Source organism: Phyllostomus hastatus, unplaced genomic scaffold (assembly GCF_019186645.2).
Source record: "Phyllostomus hastatus isolate PE091 unplaced genomic scaffold, TTU_PhHast_1.1 phas_contig_449, whole genome shotgun sequence".
Classification (NCBI taxonomy): Eukaryota; Metazoa; Chordata; class Mammalia; order Chiroptera; family Phyllostomidae; genus Phyllostomus; species Phyllostomus hastatus.
Window position 1 is genome coordinate 2,251,648 of NW_025333882.1, and position 11,480 is coordinate 2,263,127.

Genomic DNA, 11,480 nt, shown 5'->3' on the forward strand with positions numbered 1-11,480 from the left:
AATAAAAATAAAAGTCATAAATCAGAAATATACACTTCATAAAATATGGGTATTATATAGCCCCCTAACTTAAATAGTACTCACGATTAAAAACCATAAGCTGATTCATGCATATGCATTAATGGTCTATTAGCATGTCTGTTGTGAAAATTAACCATTTGTTTGACTATAGAGAGAAATTTTATGTTTCAGTATAAAACTATAGGATACCCTTTTGGGTTACTAGATTGTAGTACTGTTCATTATTGTTGAGCTATTTTTGCCTCTATAACATACATAGTTTTGTTATCAACCTGTGAATTAGGCTGGATCCTGCTATTTTGCATGTTTGTCAGTCTTTACCAATTTTTCATATCTTCATGTTGATTTATTTTGTTTTTCTACCTTCACTGTGATGTTGGGAATCTTGCCAAGGATCTTCTGGCTGTTGTCTGATGATGCCAGAAGATTACTATCTCAGTCCATTTATTACTAGGACTATGCAAATATTGCTCACTGCAGAAATATTGTACCATTCAAAAAGAAATGTTTAAATTCATGCTTCTTCATTGTAGTCTACCATTTTCTCAAAATCATTCCACGTTTTCATTGTGCTTTATTACAATTTTTTGTTGTCATTTTTCTTTTGAAGACTACTTTTATTTTACAAGAAAAAATGCAGGTTTAGTAAAAAATAGCTTAACAATTATGAGTACATAAAACCCAGCTTATTCTTGTATTATTTTCCATACTAACAACTGTCAACCTACTTTGCCCCATCCTTTATTCCTTCAATATATTTCTGTTCTTTTAAGATTCTTAATCAGTCTGTCATTTGAATATATTTCAGCCTGTTTCTTTTTTTAAGTTCTGATTTTGAAATAATTATAGATTCACAGGAAACTACAAAAATATACAAAAAGTTCCCATGTACCTTTTACCTATTTTAATATTTTATGTATTTATAATATTATATCTAAACCAGGAACTTAACACTGGTGCAATATTCATGTATAACTTTTCTGCTTCTGCTTGATCGAGTCTACTGTTGAAGTTCTCTATTGCATTTTTCATTTCATTCATTGTAATCTTCTGCTCCAGAATTTTTGTTTGGTTCTTTTTATTTTATGATTTCTATTTCTTTATTGACATCCTTATTTTGTTCATGTATTGCTTTACTGATTTTATTGTTTATTGTTCTCTGAAGCTCACTGAGCTTCTTTAAAATACTTATTTTGAATTTTATCAGGCAATTTGTAGATCTCCATTACTTTGGAGTTGGTTCTGGAAATTTACTGGGTTTCTTTGGTAATGCTATGTTTCTTTGTTTGTTTTTTCTATTTCTTGTAGCTTTGAGTTGGAACAAAGGCACAGAAACCTCTTCCAGGCTTCACCACAGGCTGGGTTTAGTGGGGAAAGACCATTTTCTGCAGTAGGTGTGAGGTTGCTTGCTGGATGGGGTACACAGCCATGACAAGCCAGCACCAGTTTCAGGAATATAAGGGACACCAGAGCTTAGGGACCATTGGAGTACTGGTTCTGGAGGATATATGTGGTCACACTGATTATGGAGGAAGCACAGTGGTACCAAGGCTGGGAAGTGTGTGCAGTGGCTCCAGCCCTTGCAAGAGGGTTTCAGTGGCAGCTTCATCTGGGCAGGGGCAGCAGGTGCAAAGACAGCTCTGGCTGGGGAAGGTGCAGCACAGCAGCATGATTGTTGGGCAGCTTCATCAGCATCATACAGACTAAGGGGCTCCTCAGTGGCAAAAGCTGTGGGGTCTGCTGCAATGGCAAGGACTGCTGGGGTCCTCCTACTCTCCTTTTCCCCACAGGGAGAAGTTGCAGCTGAAGGGATCATTCTCAGTATTAAGTGAGTTATACCAGTCTGGGGGATGAGGCTCATGCAGGCAAAATTCTTTATATACTTTTCCATGTGGCCGTCTTTGGTTTTTATGCTCTACTGGATTACTGCAGCTTCTTAACTGTGGTCTGGAACTTTCCCAGAGCTATTTTCTTCCATAAGCAGTTGTTTAATCATTTTTTTTATGTGTGGCTGTGGTGTTGGTAGTGGAAGCTCATCACTTCTGAATGTATAACAATATAATTTCATTACATGTGTAGATTCCTATAACCCACGCTGCATTCAAGACATAAAACTATATTATCATCACAAATATCTTCCATCTACCACCATTTATAATCACAATCACCCCTCCCCCACTAACCCTAATCCCTGACAATCACTAATCTGTCTTCCATGTCTATAATTTTGCCATGTAAAGAAAGTTATAAAAATGGAATCACACAATAGGTAACAATTGAGGTTGGCCTTTTTCACTTAGGATAATGTCTTTGATATTCACCCAAATTGTTGCATATATCAATAGTTTGTCCCTTTTTGTTGCCAAGTAGTATTCCCTGGTACAGATAGATGTACCACAGTTAAGTGAATTAGTCATTTACTGAGGGATGCTTTAGTTGTTTTCAGCTAGGGACTATGACAAATAACACCACTATGAACAACTGTGTACAGGGGTTTTTTTTTTTGTTTTTGGTTTTTGGGTTTTTTTTTTACACAAGCTTTCATTTCATTGGTATTATTACCTAGAAAGCAATTGCTGGGCTATACATGGTAAGGTATGTGCAGTTTTCTTCTTTAGTTAAGAGTGTCCCAAGCTGTTTTCCAAGAGTGGCTATACATTCTCACCAGCAATGTGTAAGAGAACCAGATTCCCCACATCTCCATAGTCTTTACTACTGTCACTATGTTTATTTTGGCTGTTCTTATAATAGTGACATTGAACATTTTTATGTGCTTACTTTTACCATTGCTATATGAGGGAAGACAACCTCCCAAAATGGAATTTTCTTCTAAAGGGTGGACCCCCTGTAGTACAGGCTACCCCTGCTAAGTGTTTTAGGAACCCGTCTGTATCAGTGTACCATCTGGTGTTATTGTGAGAGGCTACATCAGCTGTCCAGTGGCAGGATGGTGGTATTCTGATGTGGTCTGTAGCTGTCCTCTGACTGTGCTGGCTCTGGGATTTCCCTAGTAGTGCAGACTAAGGTTAGCCCAACCTGTGGCTTTTGCCTGGGGCCACCCTGCCCGGGCTATAAAGCAATCTGAGATGGCTGCTAATTGTGCTGGATGTGGAGATTCCCAGGTGGAGCCAAGTTATGGATCTAGGCTGACTGCTGCTAGTGTTGGGCCTGGGGTTCACTGAGACTAGCTGTTGATTGTTTGAGAGAATTTAGGAAGTTGTAAAGCATGAGCAAAGACCAGATATTCAAATGGAAAAGCAGCTTGGGTGAGCCTATAAGTTGGGTGGGGCAGAGTCTCTGGGGATCTTCAAGGCAGGTTAAACACTGTTGGCCAGGTTGATGGAGTCTCAGATACGGCACCAGCTTACCAACTCTGTGGGACAAGGGTTTAGAAAAGGGACAATGGCCTCTGCTTGCCTTGATGACAGACATTACAGTTCCTCCCTGTATGCCACTGGTGCCTTTCACACTACTACTCTGATTTTGAAACTCAGAGGGAGTGAGTCTGAGTAGGTGAGTCTGTGTGTGGATTCTTTAAGAGGAATTACTTGGGGGTCCAGAAGTTCCTTCCACTGACACAATCCCTGCTGGATTTTGTAGCCAGAAGTTGTTGGGACTTAACCTTCTTGGCACTGGAACCCTGGGCTAGGGGGCCTGGTATTAGGCTGGGACTCTTTATTCCTGAGATATCCCTCCTGAATTTTCATCCACCACACATGCGTGACGGACCAGCCCATTCTGCATCTCTGCTCCTCCCACCAGTCTTGATGGATGTGGTCTCTCCAATTCCACTGTCGTCAGACATCCATTCAACTAAATTTCTGACAATTCTGAGTGATGGTTCTTCTATACATTAGTTGTAATTTGATGTGGTTGTGCAAAGAGGTGGGCCATGTCTGCTTATGCTGCCATCTTGACCAGAAATTCTCATTTCAATTTTTGAATGCTTATAAATTACATTAAAGTTTTAATTTTGATTTCCACATATTAATTGCTAGTATATAAAATTCAGTTGATGTTTTTATGTTGACTTTGTATCCTGTGGCATTGTTGAATTCACTTACTAGTTTTAGGAGTTTTGTGTGTATGAGTCAATTTCTTGGGATTTTTATGTGCAGGGGTGTCCAACTGGTGGGTTGTGTGGGGCCCAGGATGGCTATGAATGCAGCCCAACACAAAATCATAAATTTACTTAAAACTTTTTTTTGATAATCATTTTTCATTAGTGTTTGTGTATGTAATGTGTGGCCCAAGACAACTCTTCTTCTTGCAGTGTGGCCCAGAGACGCCAAAAGGTTGGACACCCCTGATAGAGTATCATGGTATCTGCAAATAGGGGCAGTGTATTTCTTCCCTTTGATTTGTATGCCTTTATTTCCTTTCTTTTCTTGTGCTGCTTAAAACCCCCAGTACTATGTGGATTACAAGTGGTTACAGTACATATTCTTTATTGCTCCTGATCTTAGGATCAGGAAAAGGATTTCCTAGGAAAAGGATTCAGTCTTTTAAAATTAATTATAATGTTATCTGTGGGTTTTCATGAATGCTTTTTATGATGTTGAAGAAATTCCCCTTTGGCTTCTAGTTTTCTGAGTGGTTTTAAATCATGAAAGGTGTTGGATTTTTGTTAAATGATTTTTTTGTGTGTCAATTGACATGATCATGTGGGTGTTTTCCTTTATTCTGTTACTGTAGTGTATGACAGTGATTTTTTTATGTTGAACCACCCCTGTGTTCCAGAGTTAAATTTCACTTTGTCCTGGTGTATAATCATTTTCATTTTCTGCTGAATTCAGCTTTCTGTTTCCTTTGTTGAGAAAATTTAAATTTATATTCTTAAGGGTTAGTCTCTATTTTTATTTTCTTGTGGTGTCTTTATCTGACTTTGATATCAGTATAATACCGGCCTCATAAAATGAGTTAGAACATTTTTCTCACTCTTAATTTTTTGCAAGAGTTTGAGAAGGATTGATGCTAATTGTTTAAACATTCAGTAGAATTCAACAGTAAAGCAATTTATCTGTATACTTTTCTTTGTTGTTACATATTTGATTACTAATTCAATTTCTTTACTTGTTATAGGGTAAATTTAGATAGCCTTTTTCTTCCTGATTCAGTTTTGGTAATTTGTGTATTTCTAAAAATTTGTTCATTTCATTCAGATTATCTGCTTATTAGTATAACTTGATTATAGTATTCTCTTAGCCTTTTTATTTTTGTAAGGTCATAAGAATTCTATACTTCCATTTCTGATATTGATTATTTCCACCTTCACTCTTTTATTTCATTATCAGTCTGGCTACATGTTTTTCAATGTTGTTGATGTTTTCAAATAACTAATTTTTAGTTGTATTGATTCTATTGTTTTTCTTTTTTAAAAATTATTTTATTGCTCAATTACAGTTGTCTGCATTTCCCCCCCATGACTCTCCCCCATCCCAGCCAAACTCACCTCCCTCCTTTGCTTCCACCCTCCTCCTTGGTTTTGTCCATGCCTCCTTCAGAGTAGTTCCTGATAACCCTTCTTCCCCCTGTCCCCTCCCCTCTCCCCTCTGGCTATTGTTAGATTGTTCTCAATTTCAATGTCTCTGGTATATTTTGTTTGCATTTTTCTTTTGTTCATTATGTTCCAGTTAAAGGTGAGATCATATGGTATTTGTCCCTCATTGCCTGGATTAGTTTACTTAGCATAATGCTCTCCAGTTCCATCCATGCTGTCACAAAGTGTAGGAGCTCCTTCTTCCTTTCTGCTGTGTAGAATTCCATTGTGTAAGTGTACCATGGTTTATTGATCCATTCATTTACTGATGGGCACCTAGGTTGCTTCCAGCACTGAGCTATTGTAAATTATGCTGCTATGAACACTGGGGTGCATAGGTTCTTTTGGATTAGTATTTCACGGCTCTTAGGATATAATCCCAGCAGTGGAATTGCTGGGTCAAAAGGCAGATCCATTTTTAGTTTTCTGAGTAAATTCCATACTGCTTTCCACAGTGGCTACACCAGTCTGCATTCCCACCAACAATGTACTAGTGTTCCCTTTTCTCCACAACCTCTCCAACACTTGTTTCTTGATTTGTTTATGATGCCCATTCTGACCAGTGTGAGGTGGTATTTCATTGTGGTTTTAATTTGCATCTCTCTGATGGCTAGTGATGCTGAGCATCTTTTTATGTGTTTCTGGACCCTCTATGTGTCCTCCTTGGAGAAGTGTCCGTTCAAGTTTTTTGCCTATTTTTTAAATTTTTTTTTTGTCTTCCTGGAGTGGAGTCGTATGAGTTTTTTATATATTTTGGAGATCAAACCCTTGTCTGAGGTATCATTGGCAATTATGTTTTCCCATTTAGTTGCTTCTCTTTTCATTTTAATGCTGTTTTCTTTAGCCATGCTGAAGATTTTTAACTTGATGAGGTCCCATTTGTTTTTTTCTTTCCTTTATGTCTCTTGCTCTAAGGGACATATCAGTGAAGATGTTGCTGTGTGGAATGTCTGAGGTTTTTCTGCCTATATTTTCCCCTAGGACTTTTATGGTGTCACAACTTATATTTAAGTCTTTGATCCACCTTGAATTTATTTTTGTGTATGATGTAAGTTGGTGATCAAGTTTCTTTTTTTTTTTTTCCATGTAGCTGTCCAGCTCTCCCAACACCATTTGTTGAAGAGGCTATTTTTACTTCAATTTATGCTTCTTCCCCCATTGTCAAATATTAATTGACCATAGAGACTTGGTTTTATTTCTGGGCTCTCTGTTCTGTTCCATTGGTCTATGTGCCTGTTTTTATGTCAGTGCCAAGCTGTTTTGATTACAGTGGTCTTGTAATACAGTTTGATATCAGGTATTGTGATCCCTCCTGCTTTGTTCTTCTTTCTCAAAATTTCTGCAGATATTTGGGGTCATTTATGGTTCCATATAAATTTCTGAAATATTTGTTCTATATCTGTAAAATATACCAATGGTACTTTAATAGGGATTGCATTGAATCTATAAATTGCTTTGGGTAGTATGAACATTTTGATGATGTTAATTTTTCCAATCCATGAGCATAGTACATGCTTCCATCTCATTTTGTCTTCCTTAATTTCTTTGAGTCAGTGTAGTTTTCCCTGTACAGGTATAGTTTTCCCTGTACAGGTCTTTTACCTCCTTGGTTAGGTTTATTCCTAGGTATTTTATTTTTCTTGTTGCTATATCTAATGGGATTTTTTTTTCTGATTTCTGTTTCTGATATTTCATTGTTGATGTACAGAAATGCCTTTGATTTCTGAGTATTGACTTTGTATCCAACTGTTTTGTCAAATTCATTTGTTAGGTCAGGTAGTTTTTGGTGGAATCTATAGGATTTTCTATGTCATCTGCAAACAATGACAGTTTCATTTCCTCCTTTCCAATTTGAATGCCTTTTATTTCTTTTTCTTGTCTGATAGCTGTGGCTAGGACTTCCAGTACCATGTTGAATAGGAGTGGTAAAAGCAGGCATCCTGGACTTGTTCCTATTCTATTGCTTTTCTATTGTCTATTTCATTTACTGCCACTCCATCATTTATTATTTTCTTTATCTTCTTTATTATTTTCTTGTTTTTGCTTGATTTATGTTTAGTTTGCTCATTATATTCAACAAGGATTTCCAGAGAAGCAGGCGGGCTGACCCAAAACCTTCATTCCTGAAAGATCTGGGACATTTGTACTCCTGCTTGTGTTGGGTTATTGTAGTTTTCCATTGAGTTTAATTATAAATCATTGTAGTAGTAAGAGATGCCCTAAAGGATCTTCTGTATTCTAGACTTACTTTTCCTTACATTCATCATGCAAGATCAGCCCAGTTTCCCCTTTGTCATAAGCATCAATCTCTCCAGCCAGTAGAGTAACTTCCTTGTTTGGATACTTATTTAGAGGCATGAGGTTCTTAAAATGGCGAGTGGAAATCTCACAGTTCATTTTCATTTCAGATATTGTATTTTCAGCTTTAGAATTTCTATTTGGTTTCTTTTATAATTTCTATGTTTCTATGGATAGTCTTTCTCTAACATCATTTCACTGGTTTCCTTTGGATGTTTGAGCAAATTTAGGACAGTTGGCTTAATGCTGTTTTTCATTAAATCCTAATCTGTACTCCCTTGGGGATGGTTTCTGTTAATTTCTTCTGTAAATGGGTCATGCTTTCTTGTTTTTATTTTCTTTCATGCTTCATAATTTCTTATAGGAAACTGGACATTTTGAACATTATAATATAGGAAGTATGTAAATCAATTTTTTCCTCCTCCTCAGCATTTGTTTTTTGTTGTATGCTGTTGTTTAGTGACTCTTCTAAACTATTGGGCTGGCCAAAAGGTCCATATGTTTTTTTCCATAAAATAAAATACACATTTTTCATTTTCACCATTAACTTTATTGATTTGGATATTTTAAGTATATCAGCTATCTCCCACATGGTAGAACATTGATTGTTCTCAATTAATGTCTTGGTTTGAGCGCTATCAACTTCAACTGGTCTACCTGACCGTGGAACATCATCAAGCTAGAAATCTCTAGCATGAAACTTTGAAAACTACTTTTGACACTTTCGATCAGTTACAGCACCTTCTCCATACACTGCACAAATATTTTTTTTTGCATTTCATTATTTCATTTTCATTTTTACTTTTCTTGAAATGATAAAGAAGAACATACCAAAAATGTTGCTTACTTTCTTCCATCTTCAATATTTAAATGACTATACAAAAATTTACCCCTTTTGATGATTTTTTAAAATGCACATGGATATAACGGCTGTCACAATACAATCTAACAAAATTCTGTTGAATGAAGTTAAAGACAGCTAAGCACTATTAGAGCCATCTTATGGAAAAAACCAAATGAACTTTTTGGTCAACCCAATATTTTTGTAAAATATGTATTCTTCATCATGTGTGGTCTCTGAAGCCTCTGTTTCTTTAGCTTGCATTCAGCTAGAGTATTGAGAGTGCTTTCCTTGAACACTAGGAATCAAGAAAAAATACCAGAAAGGAAAAGATAAAGAAGAAGAAGAGAAAGAAGAAGGGAGAGGAGGAAATTGAAAAGGAGAAAAAGAAGAAACAAACAAAAAACACAAAATCCTCTTCTAGGCTATGCAGATTGGTCCTGTCCTAGTGTACTCCTTCAACACTTAGGCCATTTACAACACTGTCTTATTCTCTTCCTACCTGCACTGAGCCCAGAAATCAGCTGGAAGTGAAAACTCATGTTCTTTTCACTTATTTTGTGAGCCTGCATCCTATCTTGGACGTGTGCATGAATTTCTTAATTTCCTTAGTGCACATGAGCTTTTGAATTCTCTAATTTCTTAATGAAATTCCCCAGCTTTTCCTCCTAGTTTTTGGCACTCTATCATACACCTCAACTTGAATCTTTTGTTCTAGGTGACTATAAGTTTTTAGTTCATCTTGCAATGTTTTTGAGGAATTCCTGCTGCTTTTCTAACCTAAGTGAGTTCTGAGGTGAAATAAAACAGATACTTGTGTCAGTTCTTCACATAGCTCCCAGACAGATTAGAACAGGTATATACATTCTTTGCAAATAAGGCCTGCTCTGCTCCTTCCAGAGTGAGGGACCAGGGTGCTACCCTGGGAATGCAGGATGCCATTCAAAACCATTGTGAAATGGAGAGGAGCATGGCAAGGGCAAGTAACAGTGCCACAGAGCTTTATTATTTTTAATTTGGCTTTTCCTCCATTCAGCATTTAATTGAGGCTATTTTCCAGAGCTCTGGAAAAGTTGGTTCTGACAGTTCCCGTTTGATATTTTTTTATGTTTCTGTGGAGCCACAAGTGCTTGGAGTTGCCTGCTCCCTCATTTTTGCTGACCTCATTTTTTAAAAAGTTCTTGTTTTTTAAAAGGTGATTCTATTTAGTTCCTTAGATAAGAACCACTGAAGCCATTGTCTTACTCTCCATAGTTCTCTATCACAATCTCTCCAGTTATATTAAACTACTTGTAGATTCAGAGTCTACTGGTCAATTCACTGTCCTCTTTGAACTTTCCATTCAAAGTACACCAACCTTTTTGACTCTTTCAGAGAGTCTTACTACCTACCCATCACTTTCATAATTTGTTTACTTGTTTGTTTTTCTAACTTGAATCTTTGAGAACAACCATATTCTCTTATTTGTCTTGTGGTTAAATGAACCACAAACTGTGTTTGATAAGTGCTTGCTAAAACGACAGATTTTCATTTAAAATATTTTCTGTATCTGGGCAAAAGAATAAAACACTGACCATCTCTTTCTTTATGGAATATCTTTTTTCCCCTCAAGCAACACCAGCCCTAGCAAAGACAATCAAAGACTTTAAGTACAAAATACTTGTGGTAAGAAAAATAGTGTTTAGCTCCCAGATTCCCAGACCATTTTAATAACCAGAGGTCCTACCTCATTTCCAAATATTCATCTTCACTTGTCCTAATGTGAATGCCTCTGATACCCACCTGCTACAACCCTGGTGCCACCTTCTTTCTTGACATCTCTTGACCTTACCTATTGCTGCTCTGGCTCTTGCAGATTAGAAATGTGTCCCTTTTTCCTGTCACTGTCCATGTAGTCCTGAGTGCCATATTTTTCATTTCACTGTTAACCCAGGGGCTCTGGGAGCTACAGATTTTAGTAGCTATGGAATAAAGCATTAACTCTAGCCTATATATTTAAAAAAAACTTGTTGCTTTATGAAGTATCATGTATCCAAAACAGAAGTGGCTTTGTCACCTCATATTTTTGTAGAATATATTATTTAAAAATACTCCAAAGAATTAGTCTTCTGACTCATTCTTGGATGTGAGAAGGTCTGAGCCTCTAATGTTGAAAATGCTGATTCTCAGCATCCTCCTCTCTCTTCATTTTAGTTGATGGTTCTGAGTTGGGCTCAGGGATTGGTGATACATGCCCCGTGTGATCCTGATGCAAGATGTTCTCGGGGAGCACATTAATAATCAGTGTCACAAAGGGTATTGCTTATCTGTTGTGAGCATCTAAACAACAGGACAGTACTTACAGTCTATTATCACATTCCACCAATCTAGACATTTATTTATAATGATGTCTGGAAAGACTTTTTTAAAATTTATGTTTTTAAATTGTATCAAAGTAAAGTGTGTCACGGTTAATAAAAAACAAATCTTGCTGTAGAACTTAACACATCCTCCTTTACCACTGGCCCATTCTCACCAGAGGACACCACACCTAAACATTCCTTTTAAAATTCTTTTGGTGCTCATGTTGTCATTCTAAAATGACAGGTGAGCTGCTGTTTATTATCTAAACTGCTATTTATTGATTATCATAGTTAGACATTATCATCCTATTCCAATAATAAATATGGGTATTATTCACTTACTCCACTATTGCTACTCTATTTTTTTCCTTCCTTTGAATTTATTTTTTTCTCCTGTATCTTCAGTTTTTAGAAAAGTTTATATAAACCTCCATTTCCT